This window comes from Trachinotus anak, unplaced genomic scaffold (genome assembly GCF_046630095.1).
Source record: "Trachinotus anak isolate AG129_WGS33_773 ecotype Australia unplaced genomic scaffold, CSIRO_AGI_Tana_v1 ptg000034l, whole genome shotgun sequence".
Taxonomy (NCBI): Eukaryota; Metazoa; Chordata; class Actinopteri; order Carangiformes; family Carangidae; genus Trachinotus; species Trachinotus anak.
Genome location: NW_027273885.1, coordinates 2,327,113 through 2,351,326, shown reverse-complemented (window position 1 = coordinate 2,351,326; position 24,214 = coordinate 2,327,113). Strand labels below are relative to the sequence as shown.

At 42.0% G+C, this 24,214-nt stretch overlaps 1 protein-coding gene and 1 long non-coding RNA gene across 2 annotated transcripts in view; one reads left to right on the top strand and one right to left on the bottom strand.

Annotated features, from left to right (window-relative positions):
* The window catches only part of LOC139614337 (ATP-binding cassette sub-family G member 4-like), a 175,459-nt gene that overhangs the window by 102,102 nt on the left and 49,143 nt on the right, over positions 1-24,214 (top strand). The window lies entirely within an intron of this gene.
* LOC139614339 (uncharacterized) overlaps positions 1-24,214 on the bottom strand; it is a 60,472-nt gene that overhangs the window by 18,319 nt on the left and 17,939 nt on the right. The window contains exon 2 of the long non-coding RNA XR_011687021.1: positions 7,898-7,949. This is a non-coding gene — a long non-coding RNA (uncharacterized lncRNA). The remainder of the gene's footprint in view (positions 1-7,897; positions 7,950-24,214) is intronic.

Here is a 24,214-nt window from a genome sequence, read left to right as displayed (position 1 = left end):
GAGGTCATTGGATGAACTGCAGCTTGCAAAACTTCCCCATCATCTTAAATTTTAAGCGTGTTGTGTTCTCTGGGCCACCGTAGAATTAACTTGAAATGAACAAAACTTACATATTTTCATTAAGTCAACAAGTAAAGATTAGTTGATTCCAGTAAATTCCTGTGTAATACAACTGTACAGGCAGTGCACTGATTTAAAATTGTGTCACGGTGTCATAGACTGTATATATAAAGCATGATTAACATTTTGAATGGACACTTTTTTCCATGCCTGGGCTTTACGAAGGACAACAGCACTGTTGGTTGAAACGGATTTGGTCCAGTTGAAGAATAAAAACTCATTACTGATGATTTTCTCTGTTGTTTAAGAGACTGTGTATATTTCACACTAAACTTTTGATCTGTCAGCCCATAAAAGTCTTTTCTTTGTGCATCTCCGACTGTTGGAATCAAACTGAAAATGCTGCACCACTGTAGCTGTTTTAAGGAGCTGTCAGGAGAAGGATTACCATTAGCTGCAGCAGCAGTCTAGCAGATCATAGCCAGAGGAGAGAGAGGCGAGTGGGGTCTGACAAAAAGCAGGAGGCCTAAAGTCAGCCCAGCCCGGGGCGAGCGCTGCGCTCCACAGGGACACAAACACACTCAACCGGAGCTCAGGTCTCTCTTAATAAACAGCGAGCAAGAAAACACACATGTGGGCAGCACACATGAGCATACATGAAAATACATGCAGCACACAATGTGTTTGTGGAGGAGACATTGCAGCCACGGGCCTGTTATACAAAAGGATCCTTTGTTCTATTACTGCAACACACACAGACATACAGTAGACACACGCACACACACACACACACACACACACACACACATTTAAAAAACATGAGTGCTCCATGCATACCAGGCAGAACGAGGCTGCAGGTTCAAGGCTGCTGGGGACTTTTGCATCTGTCTCATACATCTGTGTTGTCTCACTTGAGAACAGCTCCACTGCAAATCTTCGAGCTCATGTATGTTTCAAGTTAGTGTGTGTGTGTGTGTGTGTGTGTGTGTGTGTGTGTGTGTGTGTGTGTTTGTGTGTGTCAGTTTTTTTGTTTGGCTGTCTATATGCACAACACACAGTTGCACATTCAAATGCATTTGGACATCATGTGTGTCATTTGAACTTCCCTCAAACTTCAGTTTTGGAAAAAGTGACAGCTCTCTCTCTCTCTCTCTCTCTCTCTCTCTCTCTCTCTCTCTCTCTCTCTCTCTCTCTCTCTATCTCTATGTGGGTCGGGTCATCCTCAGCAGCAGGTTCTGTCAGGAGGTGAGGATGAGCTGTTAGGAGAGAGATGTCTCTTCCTGTCAGTGCATCAGTCTGGCAGCCCTGACCCCTCCTCCACCCTGTCGACATCTTTGTGCAAACATCACAGAGATTTCACAGAAATACGCAGGAACGTACAGTATGTCAAAGTAAAAGCACAGACCCTTCCTTCCTTCTTTTCCTTTTACTGAAAATAATTTGTGTAAAATCAGTCATTAAAATGTACATCTAATTAATAGATTAACAAGACCCCTGCTGAGTAGATTGGCAGCGTCTAGGAGCCACTTTGCTTGTCAATAGGTGGGACCTGTCAGGACATCTGTGAAATTGATTTGCAGCACGAATAAGTGAGGATCCTTCATATCATCATGCTTCAGTACAGACGTGGATGCAGACAGCAGACAAACCTGTGCTCGTATACGTACCTGCTACAATCAGGGCTGTGCATTACAGACTGATTGTGACCTCCTGACAGCAGGAAAGAAAACCTCCTTTTTTTGTTGTATTTGATTTAACAACTTGAAAAAATGAAATACAGGAAATTGTTTGATCTCTAAAGGAGAAAAGGAGCAAGGATGGAGAACACAGTACAGTACAAGCCTTTGTTTTTCTAGTGCATGTGCAGTCGGTGCACTTTTAGTGCGTACAGTCTGCATGGTCGAAGAACAGCAACAACTTTTGTGTTGTTACTCTGGTTTGTCGATTTACAACATCCTGAACAGCTGTGTCCATCTCATCCACAGCTGTCACCACCTCCATCCTCCTCCTTTTTCTGTTGCTACTTTCACTGATTTTTCTCCCTAATGAACAGGTCGTCCACTAATCAGAAGGTCGGGGTTTCGAATCCTGACTCATCCCGTCCACATGTTGCATGGGTGTGATGGGAATGCATAGAGAGAAAAGCGCCATGTAAGTGCGTTAACATTTGCAGGAAGATCATATCCCACCTGCAACTCTGATTGGCTAAATGTCTTCAACTGAGGAAGTAGCCAATAGGCACAACACAAACAAAACAGTCCAACCAGTTATAACTCAGACCAGAAACAAACAGTAAAATGCTCATTGAGTGTATAATGAACATAGAGCTGTGGAAATGATTCCACATCCACTTCTTGGTTTGTATTGTCACTACACCAAAGCTGTACAGGTTTATAATTTCATTGTCCTTTAAACACCTGCAACCAACCACTGATGTCAAAGTCTTTTTTAATCACAGTGCTAATATTGTAAATCACAGACGTCTCATTTTCTCTTCAAGAGCCACTGAATCTAAAAGAACGTCACTCATCTGAGTTTTCATGCCTAAAGCTGCTTCACTTTCTTTCCCCCTGATAAGAACAAAACACTTTGTCAGAAAAAAACTGTGAAATTTACTCTCTGCCAGCACAGACCACTGATACTACATGTTGTCTGTGTACAGCTTTAAACCACTGAATCACTATTCAAGCATTTATTGTCCATACACAAGAAATGTCAGTGTTTTTAAAACGACACTAGAATCATTGGAGCTTTAACTCCCTGCTGATGTATGAAAATAGCAGCAGCACATGTGTGTGTCACCTCTCAGATTGTTTGACTCTGCCTCATTCATGTGCTGCAGCCTCACAAGAAACAGTCTAATATGTATGTGTGCATGTGTGTGTGGATGTGCTCAGATTCATAAAATATTGTCTGTCTCAGCTACACAGAGCCCCGTCGTCTGGGTAGCCATTCTTAGTCTGCAATTACCTTATCTGCTGCTCAGTGGATGGCATTCGCTTGCATGCATTCACACCCACCCACGCTAACACACAAGCTACAACCCCATATGCACCACACACCAGCCGCGAATCCAGCCTCACTCCAGCGCCTGACAGACAGAGACGGGTCATTAAAAGTAAACAGCTGGATTTAATTACCATTCATTTATTAAAATTTACCAACTGGTTCCTTTTAAAAATGACTGTGTTTATGTACATGTTCCTCTGATTGTGTCACTCCCCATTTTTGATACTATGCATGGCCTCTACTTTGTCAGAAATACCCATTCACTGTATTTGTATTATGTAAATGATCTTGTAAATGTTACTGATGGAGTCAGCCTCTCCTACCCACACACAAACAATCCATAGAGAATTATGCATTCAAGTACCAGGCAAAAGATAATGTGTGTATATATTTAGCATAATGTCATAATGCAGAAGACAAAAATATGGCTGATGTTTTGTTTTGAGGCTTCACTGCGTTTACAGACTTCTTCTTCTGTTGTGTTCCTGACAGAGCGGCTGCTCATTCTGTGTTTGCTGCCCCCAGTGGTCGATACATGTGTAAAAAACTCAACTGCTCTCACCACCAAGAACCACAGGTGACACAATATTTACCTATTGTTTAATGCTTTATTATAATTTTATTTCTGTGCTAACACAGGATCACAGGTAGCGGCGGAGGTGAACTGAATAAGATGAATGATGTCTGTTTGATTGAGCCAGTTCCAGGGTTTGGTATCGTGCTTTTTCCTGGTCAATGATCAGTCAAAATGTCTGCTGTCTGCTGGACCTTTAGCATCTTGGTCTGCAAACTCCACACTTACCAACCTAATTTCCTGCTGCAGCAGGCAGCCATTTTCTGTAAAAGCAGCAAAAGAGTAAGATATTTCATTTTTTATAAGCTGGTAGAGACCAAAACCAGAGCTAAAAGACTACTTTCTGCAGGTGATGACAAAAAACACAACTCCAAAGGAAGCTAATGTTGCTCCATGTCTGCTGGATGTAAATAAATAGTAAAACCATTTGCTAACGAGATAATATGTCAGTGTTCCACTGCCCCCAAGTGGCCAAAAAAATAAGTGAAGGCAGCTTTAATTCTGCCTTCAAATGGAGCTCATGGTTACATCATGTCGTGAACATGGCGTGTTTGACGACAGGTGGCAAGACTCACTGAGGCTAACAACTTAGCAAGCTAGCAAGGAAATGCAAAGGCACAACAAGAAAGAAAAGATGACGCTGTTGGGAAAATCAACATTTTCCTCCAACGTACTATGAAATTATGACAACAAAAAAAACTCTACACTATTGAACTTGTATTAACTCACCATCCAACAAAATATGAGCATTTATTTCATTGTGTAATTTGCACTCCATCATTCAGGATCTGCACGTCAGTCAATGAGTCCTTCAGTCAATTGTGCAAATTGCTGTGGTTCATTGACTTCTCGCTGTGTCAAACCAATCAATGCCGTGGTGAGACCCTTCATGCTTCTGCTGCACTAAAGAAAAAGGATCAATGCTTCAACTCTTGACTAATTCCGTACATCTCCTCTGCTCGGCCTCATCAACATTTTCCTCCACAGCTCTGTATGAAAAGTTTGCTTCTTAACTTCTCACGTTATTAGATTTGACTAGCTCATTTTTCATCTTGACAGCTTCACTAAAGCAGCCTGAAAAGGCTTTAAATATTTGTGTGTGTGCGCCAGTATGTGTGTGAAAACGAATACGGTCTCCTCGCCTATTTCCCTCAAGTCTACTCATCCTTGTCGCTATTTCAAAAGCTGCTTTCCTTTTTTCCTCCCTCCAAATTCCCAACCCCCCCTCCTTAACCCTCCATCTTATTACTCTTTCTTCTACTCCTCCTCCGTGATACTTTCTGTTTTTTTCACCAAAGAAAAAAACAACAACACTTCGTCTTCTGGCTGCCAGTTTGTCTCCAGCCCCTCCAAACCTTTCCCTGCCTTGGCATTGGCTGGCTGGAGCATCTGCTGTAGTGGTATTGGCTGGTTCCAGCAGGTGAGGCATAGCTGTGCCACCTAATCAATGCCCTGCAGTGATGGAGGCAAGTGCCAGACACACAGTGCAGCAGCAGTAGCTGCAGCCGTCAGCACTGGCAGCGCTCCATGAAGCTGAGCGTGGGGATGGCATGACCTTCAGACGGCCGGGACCAGCAGGGGAAAGACACACAAACACACGCACGGAGAAGCTGTGCATGTTTTCCTTGCAAATTACATTCGTTCTCAAAGTGTCCGCATAACTCCAGCTCTCCTCTGCAGAGGACAGTGCTCAATTGACAGTGCCACTATGGGACTGTAAGCATGTGGCATGTGGACACTTTTTGAAGGTCAAGGAGAAGCTCAGATTACACATGCACACACAAAGTGACTGCAGAGGCTGCCAGATGCATGAAACAGTGTTAAACTGGATTCATATGATATTTAGGATGCAACTAATAACAGAGGAATCTGAACCATAAATAAATCTTAACTGAATAATGGCTGCATGCCAACATGTTTCATCTTCATTTCATTCATTTCTATCCTGCAATCTACATGAAGTTTGACGATGTCGTGTGTTGGGGAGATAGTTGTGGGTTTTGACGTGAGAGTGCGATTTTTGGTGACGTAGCACTGCTCAGGCAGCAGCTATGGATGGATGCGTATATCTATTTTTACTTTGGCCATGTACTTATATACGTTGTGGCTGCCATAATCTCAACATATATTCATTATCTAAAACAACCTGTCATGTAGTTTCAGATCAATTCAAGCTCTTCCATTCACGAGAGAGAAAAATACACCTGACATACACAAACATACATCCTCACCCCTCCCTCCCTTCTCAGCCTCCTGTCTCCAACACTCCTCCCTGACCCCTGACCTCCTCTCGCTCTCCCGCCCCCCTCGCCTCCCCCCTCCCCTCTTGTGAGCCCCGTGTGGAGCCAACAGGCCCCCTATGTCGTCGGCCTATTAACAGTCCTCGGTTCGCTGTAATGATGCTTCTCCTTATGTTTGTGCAGCTGCTGCGGCGCTGAATAGGGAGGATAAATCTGGGATCCTCCACATCCACATCATTGTTTCACTGCCACTCTCTGCTGTCGTGTGCATTAGACAGAGGAGGGAAATGCTCCATCCATCCATAACCATTTCATTTCATTGACTCAGACTGATATATCAGGTTTTTTAATCTGATAGTGACTGGGACACAATTCTTGGGGATGGATTTTACGTTATCACAACACCCTGAACCTAATACAGAATACAGAGATATTAAATCAATAATAGTTTTAGGATTTTACCTGTTTTATATTGTTGTTACACAGAAGAAAGGAAGAAACACACAAGGAAGAGAATCAAAGGATGAAAGACAAGAGAAGACAGAAGAAGAAAGAGAGACAGATTCTGTTGCTGGACTCATGTCAGCTCTCCTCCCACTCAAAGGCGTCTGCAAAATGTTTCTACAACAACAACAACAAACGCACCAAATGTGTTTTTGCACATTTGTATCTGTGTATAAATGATGTGTGCATGTGCCGTGGGACAGCAGACAGCTGCTGCAGGATCCATCAGTCATCTGCTGTATTTATAGGCCAATGACCGCAGAACGCCAACAGCTGCATCACACAGGGACGGAGACGGAACGAGAGACGGAGAGGACACAGGAACCTGGCGTGTTCAACACTCACCTCTTCGCTTCTGCCGGTGCTCACAGGGACTATTGCACCAGTTTAACGTGAACTATCACGTCACTGTGCACAGGATTCTTAAAAACATCCTGATGAGGAGAAAGTGTCCTCTTGCAAATAAAATTAAAGAGGCAGGAATTTTTCATTTTTTCAAACTATGTATTGTAAATAATGAACGCTGATGAACTGGTTTGCAAAAAAATTAGTTTTGTAACCAAGGACACAAACCTTAGTCCAAACTAAATATTAGAACCAAGATTCTAAAAATGTAACTCAGTCCAGTTCAGCAAAATGAAAATAAATTCTACTATGAAATTTAAAGGTCCCATATCTTACCTTTTCCTGTGTTTTATCTGAAGTGTTGATCTCTATTTAAGAACCAAAAACCATCTTAGTGCAGTTTTACATCTCCTCTCTCAGGCTTCTCTCTGGTGCTCTAGTAAAAACAGGTTATTGAACCAATCAGAGGAGAGGATCTGAGCCTCTCTTCTGATTGGCTGACTGTTTTCTGATTCATCAAATAAAAATAGAGCAGATTTTAGGTAAACACTCAGAGGAACCAAATCCTGCAAGGGTGGATTGTGGGTCCAGATGGGCGGGGCTTGGGGCGTGGCTGAGAGTGGTGACTGTTTGTTGTGACATCACAAAGTTCCAGAAGTCCTGACGGCTGGTTTTAAGGCTCAGTGTCTGAATACAGGCTGTGTGCATTTCTCTGTGGACTGAGGCTTTGATACTTTCACAGTATTAATATAGAACCTAGACCTGCTTTATAATCACAAACACATGGACATCTACCTTTAGACTGGGTGGGACCTTTAAATTTCCCCACATTATGTGAGGGGTTAACTGGAAAAAAGTTGGCTGCTCATCATGTAAAATTTGGCTCTACTAAGTTAGTCACAAAAAACAGCATGGAGGTGAAGTGAAGTTTTGATCGATCAGTCAGTCGGCTTTGTCCCAAATGGAACACGTCCTCTGTTCTTTTGACAGACATTAATCTGCTTGTAGCACCTGTCCTCTGAATGCAGATATTCCTGTGTGGTATCACCGCACTAGATGAAACTTTAGTCAATGGTTTGGTGGATGCACATTTCAGAAAATAGCAAAAAATATCACATTTCTTGTGTTGTTTCAGCACTGTAATGTATGTGGTATCAGTACTTACAGATTCATGCCAGGGGTCATCAGTAGGTTCCAGTCTGTTGTCCTGGCAGCTCCTGAGGACGGGAGGAGATAAAGCAGGTTAATATCTGCAACAGTATAGAGATTATACTGAGCCAGGTGGAAGGAATGTTCTGGTTTGTATGTGAATGGATCAGAGTCAGAATCGAGTCAGAATCAGTGAAGCAGCTTCTGTGTGTCTTTGTTTTTTTTTCATACCGCTTGTCTCTTTCTTTTCTGCAACTGCTTTAAATTACAGTGGTTTTTAGTCCAACATTGAAACCTGTTAGAACCATAAGACCCTTCTCACAGGTGCAAATAATAATGTTAACAAGTTCTCTGCATGGACCACAACACAGCTTTGGGCCACTTGAACGGAATGGAGCCATTGTTCATGTTGTTAGTTACATGTGTGCTTCTCGAGTCTTTAATCTCGTGGTTGTGCCGACATCGTGATCAGATTACAGTATGGAAATTAGGCGGGTGGAGGCGTGACCAAACATGATGCTTCCCAGGTGAAGGGAAGCTGCGCGGTATACTCTCGAGGGAGAGCTGAAGTGGAGATAACTAAGACTGGATTACCAACCGTGAAAAGTGGCTTGTGCTAATTTTAGGAGCGCAGATCACATTTACACCTGGCGAGGCAACGATCTGACCTCTGTGTGACCCAGATCATCTCCAGATGATGTCTGGCTGATCTGATCAGTATCACTATTTTGACTGCAATGTGTTGTCAGTGCATTCACACCTGCAATAATAAGCAGTTTTCCTTATGGAGGTAAGATATCCAGACACAGACTGAATGTTAATAAGAGGTTTTAATGGGGTAAAGCTCTCTGCTGTGAGACAGGTCGATCACTACAAAGACGTAGGAAGACATTGATCCTTTATCAGTCTCTTTATTTTATTAGTGTCTTACACAGACCAGTCTACAATTAAACACAGTTTGACAAACGTGTTTCCGCTGTCACTCACATTCATCACAGATTTAAACTTTGGGGTTAAAGAGAAAGCTGGTATCAGATCAGCACTTCACCTCATGTAGTTGAGATATTGGAACTAGTATCAGGTGGATCTCTTCCAATGGAGGGCAAAGCCACAGAAAGACGTTGTCTCGCCAACAGTGAAGAGCTAAAAGCTGCAGCTCCTTCAATGACCACTAGAATCTGGCTCCAACAGTGGGTCAGTCCCCATAGACTCCCATGTCCAAATGTCCAACTTTACAGCAGAAAACTGGTTTAGTGTCTAGAGCTAATTTCCTCCTGCATGACAACTGTACGGCTGAATTTAATATAACTCACCTGTTTACATTTTATTAAGTATAATTGAAGGTGTGGCCTTTTTGGGTGACAGGTGGGTGAGTGTATTTTTGCCACAAACCAACATTCACCGAAGTCTCAGCTCTACCTCTTTGTCTATTTTTTGATTAGCTGGGAGTTGGGGGCGGGGTCGGGCACTGCCAAGATGGCGACACCGACGGAGCAGCTCACTCTGAGCTATAAAACTGCTCCTCAGAAACCTGTGGTTGACGTCACGGAGGCTACGTCCATCTTTATATACAGTCTATGACCTTACCATGTGCTTTCAAGGTGCCCTTCAGCTGGGCTCTGAACTCCCAGAGGTGCAGACTGTAGCTGTACTGGGCAGCTCCCAGTGAAACAGTGTGAAGGTAGAGCGGGAAAAGGCATTTAGTCGGATTTCACTGCATAAATTAAGCTTTTAAAAAAGTAATATACAAATATGTGTTCAGAGTCACAGACCGTCTGACATTCAGTGGGTGGTTCAGTTAAGACGGAGCCACTTCGTGCGCAGTGGTTTGATAATTCAGTGCACCGTGGTCGTGGCGGTGATGCTAAGTGACGGACTGCTCCTCTGTGGAAGACACAGCCTTTAAAACAAGTGCTGCTGCCTTGTTTACAATTCGCACAAGAGCCTTAATGAGGCTGGCTACAACCATGTTGGTGGTGATGATGATGATGATGATGACTGCAGCACAAAGACTGAGGAAGCCAACAAGAAAAACGCCCGCTCGGGTTTTCAGTCGGATCCTGCCCCAGTGCAGGTTAATCTTACTCTGCTTTAACTGCCGCTTGGTCAGAAGTTGTGTGTGCAGCGTGGCGAGGTGGGCAGAGGGAGCGAGAGAGGTTCACCCTGAGTTTGAGCTCGGCTGTGATGTAACTGTGGACGATGGCTGTGCCGCAGTCAATTTAGGATTCAATGTCCTCAAACGACCTCATCTCCCTCCCCCTCCCCTCTCTCTCTCTTTTTTTTCTCCTCTCCTCACGCTGATGCCATTTATCTCCTCCACACCCCGTCTGTCTTGCCTTTTTTTTTTTTTTCTGCCACCAAAACCTGCAACTAGTCCTTCATACCCTCATGCAGACTCTAATATTATCTCTTCCCCCTCTCTCGGTGTCAGCTCGTCCATGCATCACTGCCTCTGCTCTCCTCCTGCCCAGCATCCCTCCTCTCTCAGGCTGCAGCGCTAACCTTCACACACACACACACACACACACACACACACACTGAATAATATCTCCCGCGAAATTCATATCAGCAGGGCTCTGGAAGCGTGAAACGTGTTAGCACGTTGCAGACTGTCCACCTCCGCAGTAAAGCTGCTAACCTTTCTGCTTTTAATAACCCCCCCCAGCCCCCCCACCCCCCCCACCCCAGACGTATTTAGCTCTGCTATATGTTTATGGCCCCTCCACACATCTTAACCTGTCCCTGCACCACTCTCATCATTGTTTCCACATCCCTCCCTCCTTCCTCATTTTCTTCCTCTCCAACACCTCGTGCTCACCTGTCGACTCAGGTTTTCTGTGTTTGCTGCTGCGGCTGCAAACAATATCACTGATGCAAAAAAAGGACATTTTAGATTTTATATTTAAACTGACTGAAACCCTATAAGAGCATTTTTTGCATGTTGTGTAACTATTGCATGTGTCTCTAAACGTGTATGTGTTTATGTGTGTGTGTGTGTGTGTATGTGTGTATGTGTGTGTGTATGTGTGTGTGTGTGTGTGTATGTGTGTATGTGTGTGTGTATGTGTGTGTGTGTGTGTGCCCATCCCTCGTTCCCCTCCTCTCTCCTCTCTCCTCTCTGACTGATGGAGGGTGGGGTAATCTGCACCGGTTGCCATGACACCAGACAGCCCTCGCTTGGCGAAGGCACGTAGTTTCCTCTCTGCTCTATTTCCCCGGAGCCCTCCACTCAGGGCTGTGTGTGCATCTGTGTATGTGTGTGTCTATGAATCTGGGAGAGTCGTATATGATGCACAAAGCTAAATGGAAAGGTGGAACGTGGAGAGAGCTTATTTACTGTCTCTGCACGTCGAAACAGAGGAGGGAAATAAAGCAAACAGCCCCTCGAGGCAAATACAGGTTTTCAATGCAAATATTTTAGATACATGTTAAGAGCTCCTTTAGAGGAAGACCTTCTGGTGAATTATAGTGAACTTCATCCAGTCCTCAATATGCTCAGACACCCTGGAACCCACTCAAGGACCCCTGGACTTCCCACCACATATGCCTACCACAATTCTTATTTTACGAACCGGGTCGTGGCCATTTTTCATTTTTATTCGACCTCAACGTTGAGACGACCCAAATTGCTGATGGCAGCTGGGATGTTTGGGCTCCCAGCATCCTGAATCATCTCATACGGAGTCAGGATCGGTCAAAATTAATGATTAGGGCGTTTGTTAAAAAAAAAAAGAAAAGATTTTTCTAAACTCTCCAGGCGTTGGCATTAGGGGAAAGAAATACTGCAGTTGACACAAATCACATCTAAAGACGGCTGAAACTTATTTTTCTGCTGCACAAGTTTGGTGCGTGCAGAGATTTGTCCTCATTTCACAGTTTAATTTAAGACTTAAGATTTAATTCCTCCAGCAAATGGCTGTTCCCAGACCTGATGCAATTACTTTTCTTAGTCTCAAAAGGCAACACGGCGTTTTTGAACCACTCTCCTCACAGCTCTCGGAATCCTAATAAAAGTGTCCATGCCAGCTCCCATCCATCTATCTATCTGCAGACTGCAGCCTTAGCTGAATAATTTAGCAGGCTATATTTCCAGCCATCTGCTTCCCTCTCTCACTCATTCACATGCTCTCTCACTCACTCTCCCTCCATCATTCTTCTTTTCCTCTCGCAGTTAAGTCCCTCAGTTTGTGATGGAGCTCCACATATGAAATCCCATTTAGAAAACCTGCAGAAATATCATTTTTATCTTTCAAGGTTTCACCTCTTGCCTCCGTTGTTATGACTACAGAGTTATACTGTCCAATTATACATCAAGGGCCAAAAGAACAAGGTCATTCAGGGTCAAAATCATATTAATTTACATAGGAGTTTGTGATCTGAGAATACTTAAGCTTCCCTTTGTATGATCGCACAAAATGACACGTGCAGCTGTTAAACTGATACCTCCTCTCTGCTGGATGCAGCACCGACTCTCCTGAAGCCGCTCTGTGATTAATAGGAGCCAGAGGAAGCCTTGAGAATCCATATACATCCTGGATCAAATCATTAACAGATCAACATCTGCAACACTGCCTGTCAGAGCCCAGCAGAGGTCAGCCAAGTTCCTCTTTCCTGTCAGGCATAATGAGCAAATGCGACCACATGCTCCTCCACCAGCATCATTTTCATCATCTGTGCACAACATTTACGAGTAATTGACGATCCTCCCATGCTCGCGGCAACGGCGGGAGGATCACGGTTTAAATGAAAATTGAATACATAATTACATGTATAGGAAGCGGCTGATTACGCGGCGTATGGGATTTATGGGAGATAAAAACAGCTGGATTGTCTCAAATCACTGAGGAGAAGGCAAGATGGAGGAGCCAGCAGACAGACAGACAGACAGACAAAGGTTAATGTTCATGGATGGAAGATCACAAGAGAGAATGAAGTCAGGTTGATGATGCAGAGGATGAGGATGAAAAAGTTGGATTTGTATTTCTTTTTTTTTTCTTGCATATTTTATCCTCAGAAACAGAGACAGATGATGTTTGACCAGACTGCAGACTGACCTGATGAGTCAAATACAATTCCTATTTGTGGTTATTCAGTCATGTGACCTAGAGGTCACCATAAAAACAAGATTATCATCATTAGAATATATATATATATTATTAAAAAAAAAAAAACAACATACAAACACAATCCGTAATCTTAACTCATCAGGAGGTAAAATGATCACGTCTCCTCTGCAACTTCTGTATTCATTCAACCTCATTTTTTAAAGCACAGTTTTCTTTTTATATTCATGCACGAACACTGGGTCAAGTACAGTTCCTCTGTTCCCACAGTGCCCACTGATACCACACAGTGTTGTTGTTGTGGACTCTTACCTCTTTTAAACTCACAGAACACTTTCTGATGCTCACTGTCAATGTGCAGTTTTACATGTCATAATCAAAATGATATATTTTGTACAAATAACAATCAATTTGTGATCATTTTAAGAAAGAAACGTCCGGGTCTGAGTAATTATATTTTAGTTTGGGTAAAAAAATGACGCAGTAGTATAAAGCAACAACAGTAACACTGGGTTAAAACAACCCACTGGTACTTGTCTAGTGCTTTATTGACCCACACTGGGTGAATTTCTAATTTCTTAGTGTGTGAATGTCTGTGACTAATTTCAAAGTCAATCAGTGGTTGATCTCAACACGTCCATCCCTCCATCCATCTGGTCTTTCAGAACAAATATAATCCAGTGGATTTTAAAATAAAACAAAAATGGCTACAAGTCTAGTTTCTCGTTTAACCCTTTCAGGCTTAAAGTAATGAATTCAGAAATCCAGGAGTAACTCCTCTAAATGTGCCCACCTCTCTGACAGACCGTTCTCCTCAGGTCCTGATTATTAAAGAGACTGGATGATCCTGGATCTTTTTCATGTTCTGCTGTTCCTTTGTATGAGTGTGGGGGGAGTGAATGAAGCCTGATGCTCTGGAGACGTGTTTTACCTAACTACAGTTTTGAGGTACTTGTACTATGAGTATTTCCACTAGTACAGCAGTTAGAAACCCTGCTGCAACCTGCAACAACATTAAAATACATAAATGATGCTTACATGTAATTTATCAATATAATAATCTGATCATATAATATGTGATGAGCATAACTTGATAGTTTTAGTGCATTTTGTTGCTCACTACAGTGATTTCGATGCAGGACTTTGCTTGTATATCTACAGTGCTGTGTTGCTAATTCTCCAAGTTAGAGTCGAATAAATATAAAGATGGTTCAAAAGAAAAGGAAATAAAGAGAAATAGAGACAGGAAAGAACAAGGGGGAAGGAAAAAAGAGGGGGAAAGGTTGGTGGTGTTGGGAGAGGGAAGTAAAGGGAAGAAAAAGAGGGGGGTAAGAAAAAAAGGAGGAGGAAAAAGAAGACGAGGAGGAGATGTGAGACAAGGAAAAGGAGTGAGGCAAGGCGGGGAAAAGAGTGAGTGGAGTGAAGGGGCTCTGGAGAGGGGTGGGAGGTGGGGGGATGGGAAGGGGGGAGGTGGGCGGTGCTGCTGCTGCTGCTGCTGCTGATGCCGGAGCACAGCGCGGCCAGGCTGAACCGAGTGAACTGCAGTGGAGGTCAGGGAGTCCAACATTCCTCTGGAACACTGTGTTTACACTGCGTAGCAGCGAGGGGGGGGCGGGGCAGGGAGGGGGGGCGGGGGGTTGCAAGGGGGACGACGCGCAGGGAAGGAAATCATCTCCCGGAGACACTCCTTTCAGGGAGGGAGAGTGTGTGAGTGAGTGTGTGTGTGTGTGTGTGTCGCCTATCCTGCAGCTGTATAGAGCGTTTCTTAAGTACTGGAGTAACTTGATTCCAAACTCCCTTCTCAACACCCTCCCCCCCACCACCACCACCACTACCAGCAGCACCACCCTCCACAACCCCCCCACCCTCCCTCCAGCCCAAGCTATTTAAATCAACCTTAAACATCATCTACATGACTGACGCCATGTGACGTGTCCATCATGGAAGTGACTCCACCTGAAATCACAGTGGATTTAATTTGACCTGCATGAATTTTAAAATGTGGAGGGGGAGGGGTCTATTACGATCTATCTGATCTATTTATGTCTATATAATCTATTTGTGCTCTTACCCCTTTGAAATTAAAAGAAAAACATCAGAAAGTTTGTTTTTTTTTTGCCTCCTGAGAATTATTGCAAATTAATTTAAATCAAATAATCTTAAAAATGCTTTCAAAAGTAGACTCAAGTTTTGGTTTAATTAGGGACATTATGAAATAGTAAACATTACAGATTACAATATTCTTTAAATCATATACAGTTTATATATATATATGTTTTTATATATAGCCAATACAATAAAACTTCTTGGTATAAACGCCTTAATTTTTTTTAAGTGTGTAGAAAGAAGCTAAAAAACTTTTTTTAAACTGTTGCAATTACATTTTTGTCAAATATAATTCAAATTAACATTTAAATTTACATTTAAAATGAATCAAAAAATAAATTGCAGTAAAAAAAAAAAACTCTTATAAAAATCAAGACTGTTTTGTAAAGAAACCACATAAAAAAAAACTAAAGTGTTTTACAGCAAACAACGAAAGCAAATTACATATCAATTCTATTTCTTCTGATGTGAAAACTTTAGTAAATCGTCTGTAAGTGCTTCTGAATTTACAAAAACAGAAAAATTAAAATAACTGATACACTTTTAAAGATTTAAAGTGATCTTCTTTTTTTTTTCTGCAAAAAACTTTGTTTCATCAAATAAGAGCAAACTGGCGAGTGGAGCCCTGCTTTCATGTCCCACCACCCTGCTGTACATTCTTTCATTCATCCTATAAAGTCGTTTCCTTTCTCCCTCTGCTGGTGCATCAGAGAAACTACAACATATGTGGTGATGGCACACACTGTATGTATACTGCGGACACACACACACACACACACACACACTACTGCAAGACAATTTGAAATCACTGAAAATAAATGTATCTGTTTAAAATATTTATACCATGTAACATATATTGAATAAAAATGTGAAATGTGTTATCTGTAACATACAAGACCTGCTTTGGTCTAAAATTGCTGATTAAGATTGAATTGAATTTGTAACATTACAGTAAAAGTTATCAGAGCAGCTCTTTAAAATTCACCCTTGTGTCAGTTTAAAGCTCCAGAAACCAGATTTCCTTCCTCACTACTAAACAGAGAAAAGGTTTTTTCCATTTGTATGCAACAATACGCACCAGGCAGTTTGATATAAATATTACCATTTGAATCAGATTTAGCCAGTGACTATTCAGCCTCAGTAAATATTGAGTGTTTACTCTGTCTTTGCGGAAATTATCAACGGTGGCATCAGTCAGAGTGGCATTTCACTGAATCAAAGCAAAGCAGGAGACAATTGGCTGTCTGGGCTCCAGACTGAATAATCAATTTGTCCCCAGACTGCTGCATAGCAACACTGGTCGCAAAAGAGCAAAATATGCAGAAGCACCAGACCAAAGTTTAGGGATGTGAGGATGTTTGAGTCGATTAAAGTCTGAAACCTTTGGCTCCGTGCATCTTATTTCTGAATGCTGTCGATGTACAGCAGCAGCTTCACGTTTGATATTCTATTAATCATTCAACCCCGAGAGCAGATCAGCTGCAGTTTGACATCAGTTGTCAGCTCTGGTTCATCATCTCCAGTCGAATCACAGACCAGCTGAGTCACGGACTGAACTTTGAGTCTTCAGCTTGTGGGAGCTGACGATCATTTGACAACAGGCTGACTGACATTTGACCAGGATTTCCCAAAATTGTTACACAACTGATCACTGAAGACAGGAAGTCATGCTTCTGTAACACTGTCAAAGTAAAATGACTTCAGATCACAAGATATTTTCTCTTTAGTCTTTCAAAAAAGACAAATAGAAAAGTTCATTCTTTACCACGAAGCAACTGAAAGCTCCAGCTGGGAAGCTACTAAATGGACAGTGACTTTAGATTCTTTTGAAATTGGGAGATTTTAAAGAAGTGCAATGTATTTACAAAAGAAAAAATAATTATTATAAATAATTATTATTTTGAGAAAGGCTTATGGTAGTTATCAGTTTATCAATTATTTAAGAAGACAGAGGCATTATGATGCTGCCTGATTTAATTACCTTTTTATTTTCTCCTTGGTTTGAGAGAGTGGGCGAAGCTGAGTGGGCGAAGCTGATGTCTGATGAGTGTAAGCTTAAATAAGCTATGAGTATAAGCTTAAATATCAAGATATATATTTTTTCAAAAAATTTTACATGAAATATTAAGAATCTTCACTTGTTTCAACAGATAAACTTTTACAACAAACATTAAGTATAATGACATGGATTCAGTGAGTTACACTGTTGCTACAGCTCTTTTTAGCCTCCATTTATTCATGTTTTGGAAAATTAAGTGTGCCGAATTAGGTATGAATAGATCATTTTTGCTATGTACCATTGGATGTGATGACAACTATCACTGAATTAATCTGAAATTGTAGAAATCATAAAGACATGATGATTCTAAGGCAAGTTCTGAAGTGTTACAATTCCTGTCCCACTAGTCCCTCTTATCTTGTAATTACAAGATAGTTTTCTCATAATTATGACATCTTTCATGTAATTATGATATCATATAATTATTAGTATTGTACCTCCAGAGAATTTACAGATCTCGGAACAGTTACATTAACAAATCTTTTTTTTTTTTCTTAAATACCCTAAAAAATGTACAGAGTTTGGTTGGTGGTTGGCCAAAAGTTCCATAGGTGTGTGGTGTCCAGCCAGGAATTAGAACTTATGCTTTCTAAAATTCTGACTACAACCCTTCTTCCTAATCTGAAATGTTCAGCAGAAGAGGTATTCAGACTCTTTACCTCAGTAAAATTACCAACACAATAATCAAAAAATAAAAGAAGTATTATCAACAAAATGTACTTAAAATATCTGAAGTAGAAGAACTTGTTCTGCAGAAATGACCATGACTGATATTACTGATTATTTTAATAACATTACTAGATTGTGACTTAAGTATCTAGGCAGCATTTTACTGAGGAGAAGCTACTTTTAACTATTTGATATACAGTTAAGTGGTTTAGTCCAGTGACTTCCTCCAAAACACCACAAGATAAACTGAGGAGCTGAGAGATGATTGATGGGACAGGAAGGAAGAAAAGACAACGGTCTGCTGCCCCAATTTACACCCAAACAAAAAAATTTAACTTTAAGCTGTTCTTTGAATTGAACCATCGTCAGAAGTTAAGAGTAAATCTTTTTAAAATGTGAGGATACCAATGAGATACTGCTTTTTTAAATCAGGGGTCATAAGCATCAATATGAAGGACAAAGCAACACACAATGAAAGAATTCAAGTAAAGCACAAGTACCTCAATGTAGTATTTAGGTACAGTACTTAAGTAAATGTACTTTGTTACTTTCCACACAATGGCAAAAACAAAGAAACGCAGCCTCCACTCGTTGCGTCTGAACGTACCAGCAGGTTGTAGGAAGGGGAAGAGGGATTGACACTGCACTGCCCAAAACTTTGTGCCTTCGCTGGAGGCTCCAGCACCTCCTGTGGGGAACTAACAACCAGCACCACAAGAGGAGGAGCAGGCAGCGTGATACGCCACCGAGCTCAAAGCAGCCATGCCGATAACCAGCTCCATGTCAGACATCTGCTGCATTTCCCCCCTTTTTTTCAAACGTTCTCATCCCTCGCTCAGGAAAAAGACAGAGGCCCAGGGAAGAAGTGGACAGACGAGGAGAAGGAAATCGGAGACAGAGGAGATGGGTGAGGAAGGTGTCGGATCAGGAGTGAGACCAGAAACGACAATGGATCGCCACAATGCCTTTCCAACCCTGAGACCCCCCCCAGCCTCCCCTCCAGAGCCAAAACCTTTGCTCTTTCTCCATGACAGGCTGCATTCTTTTGTCTGTGTCCGCCAGACTCTGGCCGCACTCAGACAAAGGCAAGTGCACAGAGGGGACAGAGCATGACAGAGCGAACCGAGGGGACGGAGGAGGGTGGGGGTGATAGAGGGAGAGATAGATGAATGGAAGGGGTAAGAAAGGAAAACCGGTGCTCACCTATTGTCCGACACTCTCCCTCTCCCGTCTGTGTGTGTCATTCATTTCTGATTTTCCTGCACAGTAATGCAGCAACGAAGTTGGTTTTTTTTCTTTTTAAATTGAGGGTCGCAAACACTCACAGCGTGGTGACTATTAAGTTTGTATTTTCATCATTTGTCGACTTTTGCCGACCACAACTGCAGAGTGTCTCCCCTCCCCTCCTCCTGAACACCATCTGCTGTGTCCACTCCAGTCCTAGTTGTCGAGAGGAGAGATGTATAGTCGTCGGTTTCAGGACTTTTCTCTCTGCTTTACCACCCAGTTACATCATCAAATGTTCCCTCGCTCCCATCCAGCCTTCCTACTCTGTGTGCTCACTTCCACTTTGAGGTCAAAAGAGGATCTATTGTATCATATACAGCTGAGTGCATGTACCATCATGGGTCAGTTTGTTCCTGGAGGAAAGTACAGTGGGTACATTATGTATTATTCAAAGGATATCTAGGGATACTTCAAAAACAATGACAAAAGGGGAGTCAAATTAAAATCAACTCAAAGAAACTAGGCTATAATTTAGCAGCACAGAAGTACAAATAAGCAGCAGACTTCAGTGGCGATTCAACAATTACCTGTAGTCTAACCTGCTTAGTTTTTTTTTCACCAGGCATGAAAGTAAATCCAGGAAACAAAACAATCTATTTTTTAAAATAACTCTTAAAAGTCATACTATGACTATGTAGGCTAAGTGTCTTTCATTTAATCCTGTCCCGTAGAAATTATGTTTCTATGCAGTTAAACTTTGACAGCAAACAGTTTTCTACAAAGCTTATTTGCTGTTGCAGTTTAGAAACATAATTTCTAGGAGACAGGGTCGCTTTCATTTCACTTAACCCACCCTCACACTGGAGCTTCATCGCAGACGCTTCTCGTTCACTTTGAATGGGCTGATGTAACGCGTTGACGAAATGCAATGTGGTTTCAGCCAATCAAACGTTTTGGCAGGTCCAGTCTGGCATTAATGTCAGAATGGAGGTGAAGCTGATTAATGTGGTGAGGAATCACCCTGTTTGTTGTGATCAGAGTTTATTTACGTACCAGGACACAAACTGGAGAAATCAATCCTGGTGGCAGAGGCAGGTTCGGGTCTGGTAATGGGGTTTATTTCTCTTGGGCATTGCATCGACAGCTAGCGTGACATGTAATTGCACAAAATAGCATTTCTCCAGCCAGTTATGTTGTGTGACTGTTGCATGAAAATGAGCGAACCAGCACGACGCGTCAGGTACACCCACCGCCAGCTGTTACTGCATTGCGTACATGTTTGCTTCTTCATAGTAATGAACCCTCAGATACTCCGTATATCAGCCTACTCTGCAGCTCTACAAAACCAAATTAGCCTAGCTCTTTTAGCGCCCTGTTTTGGTTTCATGTATAGTTCAGTCTCACTGCACTCTGTCTCCATCCAGCAGCCAAGATAAACCCTGTCTAGATAAAAGCTATCTGCGCTGCACCTAAATACTGACTGACAGGCTGAAAGAACGTTGCACATCCAGCAGCTAAAGGCACATGTTGGTGGAGACCAAAACAGAGCTAAAGGGAGAATGAACATTTGGCAGTACAGTCATAGGTGAACAGAAACATGATTCCAAGCTAATGCTAATGCTGCTTCATGTCTGCTGGATGTGTAAGTCTGCAACTGTTTGCTTATTAACATCACAAGTTGTTAACCACCTGTACCTCTTGCTGTCAGTAGCCACTTCTTGCTAGCTCCCAATTGCTTACTTGATCAAACTCATGTATTTAACTAGCTTTTTTTTCACATGGCATAAAAAATAAATCCTAAATTGTACAGACAGCAGGTTGCACAGTAATTCATCCAGAATGACAGAAGATTTGACAATCGTAATGTCATGTAGCATTTTTCAAGTTAGCCTGTTAGCTCTGAACTAATAATTACTTTTTAATCGTTAAACCAAAATATCAAATGGAGTATACGTTACATATAAAATTACTAAGACATTAAAAGATATTGTCTCCATGTCCTCCATATTAAATGCAAATGTTACCATTGCAAGTACTGTATCTTTCATTTTTTCTGTTAGCTTTCATGAGATCGTGCTGATAGCATATCAAGCTATTCACTAGCAAACGTTTGTCCCACAAGCTAACAAATGTTTTTCCTTGGTATCAGGCAGAAAGGTTAGGTAGGAGGTGGGTTATGTCCCTAAATAATCACATCACTCGTCTTATAAAAATAAATACCACATCTCTGAGCTGAGAAGACATGTTTTCACCCGTTCATTAACATCCACAAATCAATGAGCACTGTCTAATAGGACATGGGAAACAAATAGGGACCTAGACGGTAATGTTACACCCTGTACCTACACACACTCTCACACAGTGTCACCTCCTCTGGTACACCGGAGACAGGAGACACACCCTCCCCCGCCCTTCCTTTGAGTGTGTTCCAGCTGCAGGCTCCCTCATAAGTTGCTATAGTCACCGCGGTATACTGCACCTTCTGCTGGGGCACGTAATCAGCAGCAGCGCAGCCAGTGTTTTTTAACGGCTCAGCAGAGAGAGGAAGCCGAGAGGAAGTGTGTGTGAACACAAGGAGACGGACACGAGAGGACGTTTTCCACTGAACGTGGTTAAATAAATAGAGATGGTGGAGAACTGAAGAATGAACCCAATGAACCTCGAGTGGAAAATGGCTTGTCCCCGCATATGATCTAGGATATAAGATCTCTGACAACAGGAAATGACAGACAATAGTATTGAATTAATGTAAACTGTTGAATTGAATAAAAGAAATCAACTATGTCTTTAAATCTAAAAATACAATATAATACTTAATATATGACGCAGAATAAGAAGACAGAGACAGAGATACATGGATTAAAGATGAAGTGACGCAGCTGTGGTAAGAAAAAAGAAAAACTGAGGGAAAGAGAAGAATGAGTTGTCTAGTCCCCAGAGGAAGTGAAGAGCTTGACTCTTTCCAAAGCCTTCACTTGTACAGTATGTATCATTTATGTGTTCCTCTGCTGCTGCTGTCTGCCAGGCTGACTGACTGACTGACTGCTTGGCTGACTGGATCATGAACCTACCAGCTGAACAGATAAAACACTGACTGATTGTGTGGATGACCTGCCGACCGAGGTGTTAGACTGTTGTCTGCCTCATGCTGACTCACAGTGAAAGAAAAAAGTGTTAGCTTCTCATCTCATCAATCATAAAGACACAGGAGGTTCACAAACAACCCTTTTTGTAGTTTCAGGACGTTATATTCCACCATGTTTTTGTGCATTTTTACAGTGTTTGTCCTGATTTCATGGACCTAGACACAATTTGTTCATGTTTTTCACGACACTTATGGAAACTTGGGAAACGTATATTGTGGATGAATGAAGCTTTACATTTGTTAATGGTAGCTAAGTCGACCAGGAGTGGATGGCAGGTGCAGAAAGCACATGACTTTGATACCAGAGGCCCGAGTTTGTATCCAGAATTCGGTTTAGGCAAAAAAGCATTTTGGGACATTGTGATTTTGTGCTACCTTATGCCTGAAATCACTGAACATTTTCTGTTTTAAAGCAGACCACCAAACTTCTCTACCTTCAAAGTGATAGTTTGCGTTATCTGATGTGGGGTTGTGTGAGGTTCTTATCTATAGTCAGTGTATCACCTGCAGTAGATTCAGATCAGCTCCCAGTTTAGAGAAGCAGCAGGAAGCTGAGTGATGTGCTGCTGTGGACGGGGTCAGGAGAAAAACATATTTTAGCCACTTTAAAAAGTGCCCACAGAAAAAAAACTAGTATCAGTTGAAGTGTACGTTTTATTTTGAATATTTTCAGCACTTTATCTTGCTGTGAAACAACCCTTTCCTTAAGAACTACATCTTTTCAACCGTTGAACAACCATATTCCTACGCACACTTAGGCTGATCCGCATAGTAATACAGTGTGCATCGTCGGTGCACTTGTGTGTACAGTTCACAAATTGTAGTTCCAAAGGAAAGGGCTTTCACATTCTCCTGCCAACCCGGCTTTGACTCTGTTCTCTACTACAAACCTGCACAAACCTGTGTATTCAACTCTACCCTGATACCTGCTCTCATACTGACTCATCGCCCTCATCACTTCCTGTACATGCTGAACTGCAGCCTGTACGCTGCTATCAGACTCAGGCAGCAGATAGCTTGTTAGCCTGTTAGCCTGTGGATACTACTCCTGATTCCTGCCTGTGGACTTTGGAGAGACTTGCTGCTGCAGTTTTAGTGCCTGTTGTTTTTTTACATTTTACATTTTTCATCTTCTAATGTCATGATCCAACAAACATATGAGTTGGTCGATTTTTATTTATTTACTGTCGTGTGTTTGTGTTGTAAATATTTCCAGCACGTGTTGTCAAAAGATGTTTTCAGATTTTGTGTGTTTTTTCTTAAGTTGCAGTGCGTTGAACTCTCAGGGCCTGTATAGGTTATTGAAGCATATTGTTAAATTTCCACTTGATATCAGCTAAACATATTAAGGTGCCCTCGTAATACTCAATATATTCATAAGTCTGCGCCTGGTGTATACTGAGGGAAAATCGCACTTGAACAGCTTGGTGCTTATAAGATTTAAAAAAAAAAAAAAAAAAAAAAAGAACCTAATTACAAATAAGGAGGTGCTGTTTGCGCAAATGAAACAAATCTTCTCTGTCTGCACTCCTGGAGTGGAACTTACAAAATCCCTTTTCATCTTCAAACACAGATTAACATTCACCTCCTCAAATAGTTACTGCACTGATGGGAGCCACCTGCTTTTAGCTTTGTTTTTCCCTCAGCATGGACCCCTAACGTACACCCTTTTATTTCAAAATAGCATATATCACTGTCACATTTCATCCTTGTTCTTGTTGTACACTGTCTTGACTTTATTTGAGTTGAAAGCAGTACACACATCCCTCAAACCTTCACTCTTGTACCATTAAAATTCAGGACGGCTCTACAGTGTGTTGTTCACGCGGTTGTCATGCAGCAAGGTGGCTGAAGCACTGTAATCATTAGCATGAGGTGGTCATCGAGCGCCGATTCCATGTGGTGTGGACCTGCATCTAGCTGTGACAAACAATCAATGCTATGAAGCAGAAACAGTGAAGCCAGCTGCATGTGTTTAAGAATAGTCTTTACCCAGTGTGTTTGTATGTGTGCACATCCAAGTCTGCGTTTCATACACAGATATGTACTATGGATATGAAAACA